Genomic DNA, 4,832 nt, shown 5'->3' on the forward strand with positions numbered 1-4,832 from the left:
GCCCCAAAACTATTCCATTAAATTAGCTCTGTGCACTTGCACATGCTGCTGTTTTCTTTTTTTCATTATGTGGCTTCTATGTGTCAAAAGCGTCCAGCTGACATGGGGAAAAAATGCATTTTCTGGTATGACATCACAAAGATGTATTCCCATAGAAATAAAGAAATAAAGATTTATTTCAGGTGTATTTGTAAGAAAAACACATATTTACCAAGGTCATTATTTAAGAGGTAGGGGACTGGAGATGTCCACAGGATGTTTTCATTAATAATGGTACTCCTCTGCTTGCCTATAGGCTAAAGTGTAAGAAACATGTATATTGTGACATAATGCAGTAAGTTACTATGCACACAGATGTTTTTAGAATAAATAGATTTTTTATCTTCATAACAAAGACTCACCTCCAAAATATCATCATGTAAAAATTCTAAGATAAAATTTAAAAAATTAGAAACAAGTCACTAATATTCAAGTACAGTTGCATGAAGAACAAAAATATCCTTATAAAAAGGTTTAGTTATAAGTAGATGTTGAACTTTACCCTTGTTTATTTCAGGAATGTCCTTCACTTCACCAACATCTACAAAAACAGATGAGGCACTTTTGTATACATTTTTTCTTTAATATTTAAAAAAAAATGAATTTCATCAAATAAAAGTGGAAAATTTAAAAAATAGAACTTACCCACTATTTCTAGCCCATTCTGTAAAAATATCAATATATATTAAAATAAATGTACCATCATTTAACATACTGTATGTAGTACTGTGAATAAAGGGTTTTTTTTTTTTTTTTTTTTACATTTTAAGCTTTGATAGAAAACACACTCCATACTTGTTGGTCAACATGCAAAATTAAAACTTTCCTTTTTGTTTCTTTTTGAAAAAAAACCAAAATCATTGTTTGTAGCTGATATTTAATATTCAGTATTATTGTTCAACAAACTTGATTACAAAACAAACCAGACAAATAATAAAAAAAAATCTCTTTAAGTTCTCTTTGCATATTGATATTTACGATTTCTGAAATATCACTATGCAACTAATCACTTACTGGGTTTAAGGAGAATGCTTCAGAAATTGCCATGATCACAAAAATAAAAACACATCCTTTCATCCTCATGGTGCGTCTTTGATGAAATCTAAATCAGAGATTCTACCAAGAATGAGGAAAAACAATCACAAAATTAAAAAATATATAAATATTAAAGATTTATATATATCAAACTTTATGTTTGTTCTCATAGAAATATGAAACTTGTCTTTACCTTGTGCCACGCTTGTCTCTTCCTCATCTGCATGAGAAGTTGTGCCTGTGACAGGAGTGTTAGAACCAGTTTTATACAACTAAAGCTACGTGCTTGACACATCAGGGAGTCACGCATATTCTATCTAGATTTGTTCCTGCTTTAGCCCACATCATCATTTCCTGTTATCTGATGTCTGTGACATTAAAAAATCCCGAGTGTTTGCATTACTTAAAGACATTCCACTTCACACCTAATTTTTACCAGGAAAACATGAACAACAGTTGATAACAATAATAAACTCAACATTTGACTATGAACTTTTGTCTTTTACTCTTAGTGGAGAACATTTTTTTTCTGTGTGTAATTGATAGATGACCTAAGGTACTATATTATCTTTCCTCTGTCTCTGATGTGAAACAAATATTTTGTTGTGGGAGTTGGCTGTGGATATGGATCTAAGTCGTCTACTTCATCAAATCTTCTGTTTTCTTTTATTTGTAAAAATGTTTGAAAAGAGGACTGATCAATGAAATCTCTCACCTTTGACTGTTTTCAGTTGTATAACAAGGCTTTGTCTGTCAGGCTTGGATGCTGCGATATTGTTCCATAATGGCCAACTCATTTCCCTGATGATGATACTTGAGTACAAAGTCTAAAAAGATCTTTTCAGCTCCAGTTTTTGCTGACTTGTTGGGTGAAATGATCCATAGCAACTACAATGTACTTATATCCTCCATTACAAACTTCCAGATACAGATCCAGTGATTCTCTGTTTGACTTGTTTGGAGATTTCTGTTCCAGGCAGCTAATGATCACCTAATAATCCATATCTCTTTGCATATGTGTTATTTATCACGCTGAGTGTCTGTTCTACTCTAAGATGACACTGTGGATTTTATGCGCTTGTGTTCTACATCCAGGGCTTCCAGAATATTACATCTCCTGGAAGTCACAATATACCAGTCACAATATTCAAAAATGGTAGTAAATGAAATTAATTATCAATATAATCCATAGTTACTTGTTGTATTTAAAAGTTAAACTTTAAAGTGTTGATTTTAATTGTGATCATGACTTACTGCAAAGACTATTTAACTTAGACAGTAGGACGTTATTTCAAGGATTTTCCAGGATTGCTTACTATCATAATGTCACCCTCCATTAAATCCAGGCTTGAAGGAAGATGGAGTATTACACTTGTTATGGAAGCTACAACAACAACAACAACACACTCTTGCTCCCAACTCTCAGTCTGATGCTTGGTCAGGAATCCCTTATCAATTTTCACCAACTAATTTTTCTGATTTGTACTTCTTCAAGCATGGAAAATTAACAGGGTGTAAACAAGTAAACAGTAAAAGTTAGAGCAATCAGCACACAAAGTAACTTGTTAATTACAGTCTGACAGATAATACAAGAAAATACAAGACGTTTCCTTCAAAAAACAACATAGCAGTACAAACTAGGTATAAAGAGCATCAGGAGAATATGTATTATGATAAAAGGATAAAACCGTTTGCCACACACTGAGTAAGGACATGTTCAGCCTGGACAGTTGTTCTGTGAGGAAGCATTCAGAAATTGACTGCTTTATCACAGTTCTGCTTTATAAAATTGAAATGTGTCTAAAAGACAATCAAACAATATTTTTTTACTGCCAGATTCTGACTAATCTAAACTGTTGGCAAAAACAGGAAAAAAAGAAAAATTCAAGCAGTATTCTAACACTTTTCAGATTTAACCAAGGCACATTAATAACAGGGTTTTTTTTTTCAAGAAGTTGTAAAACAGATACAGGTCTGTGCCTACAAATGCCCTGCTGACTAATGTACTGTGACATGATCTCCGTGCAGAAATGCAATGATAAGCTAGAAATACTGGAAACCTCAACCTAAGGGGTACTTTTCTATTCTGTATGCATCAAGGCTTTTGCTTTGCTACATTATTGAGGACCCAAATGTGGTTCTAAACATTTGGAATCAGGACTCAAACATGTGCTTAGAAGTAAAGTATACATAGCTCATAAAAAAATGAACTTATATGTGACTGTGAATTTTCCCAAATCCAAATAAAAATCCTTTGATTGTTTTTAATCAGATCTTTTGTTCAGTCTTCACAAGTCTTTACTGCTGGATTAAGAAGATCAACATAATGTCAATATCTAAAGTGTGAAACTTCCAGCTTTACTAACTGTGTGTAAAACTATACATCAAGTGAAAGTACACACTTGTGCAGACTACCAAAAAAATAAAAATAAATGAAAACCCATGTCTCCCCTTGGCAGCACACACTACTTTCTTAATGCCATGAAGCAAACACGGGGCTGTAAGGACTGAACTGCACATAAAAATAAAATCCAAAATCTTAAATACTATAATAATTGTGTATATATATATATATAATTTATAGAACCTGCATACAAAGGCAAAACCTTGTTTATATTAACATTTATTTTCAGTCATATTTTACTTGTGAACCACTTCATTTGATGTTTTAACATTTCTAAACTTTATCACACCACCCTTTCGACAGTTAACACTAATGCACTCAGAATTCACAGTAGCAGCTGCCATGACACCGTATAATAACAAAAACCAATGACGTGCGACAGTGGCCTGTTCACCTTTCTGACACCTAAATCAAAGAATTTTATCTTGTTTTGAAACCAAGCTGTTCCGCATTCTTTGAAGCAATATCGTCATTTGCACTTGTTTTGTTTTTTGTTTTTCTTCCCCTTTAGCTAAGGCATTGTATGTCTGTCTGCTTTAGAGCCACGTGATTTAGACTAGCTCACACGTGAGGAAGGTCTCACTCCGATTTAGTAAAAAACACAGTAAAAGTAAAACAAAGATGTATGAATATTCTCATGTGTGGACGCTTCTAATCTTCTCCTCCTCTCTGCCCCCCCCCCCCCCCCCCCCCCCCCCCCCCCCCCCCCCCCCCCCCCCCCCCCCCCCCCCCCCCCCCCCCCCCCCCCCCCCCCCCCCCCCCCCCCCCCCCCCCCCCCCCCCCCCCCCCCCCCCCCCCCCCCCCCCCCCCCCCCCCCCCCCCCCCCCCCCCCCCCCCCCCCCCCCCCCCCCCCCCCACCCCCCCCCCCCCCCCCCCCCCCCCCCCCCCCCCCCCCCCCCCCCCCCCCCCCCCCCCCCCCCCCCCCCCCCCCCCCCCCCCCCCCCCCCCCCCCCCCCCCCCCCCCCCCCCCCCCCCCCCCCCCCCCCCCCCCCCCCCCCCCCCCCCCCCCCCCCCCCCCCCCCCCCCCCCCCCCCCCCCCCCCGAAAACAAAGAATAAAGGATGACTGTATTTTGTGAAAGGAATGAGAGATGTGCATCAGAGATAAATAAAGGCTCATGTCCATATGTGGGTTCCTGGAAAGGGGGATAATGGTAAGTGTTAATGCTGGTAATTTGCACAAACATCTCTGATGTGGTGGATGATTGTCATTACCCAGAAAAACACTGTTGAAACACCCAGATAAAATTATTTCCCTTTGTTAGAGCAAAGATAGGTATTGTTCTAGAACAGAAAGAACCCATCTGCAAACATACAAAGAGGCGACCGACTTTATTGGTTAACACAGAATAGATC

The sequence above is a fragment of the Haplochromis burtoni genome, unplaced genomic scaffold (genome assembly GCF_018398535.1).
Source record: "Haplochromis burtoni strain Fernald_Lab_line unplaced genomic scaffold, NCSU_Asbu1 Contig_237, whole genome shotgun sequence".
Classification (NCBI taxonomy): Eukaryota; Metazoa; Chordata; class Actinopteri; order Cichliformes; family Cichlidae; genus Haplochromis; species Haplochromis burtoni.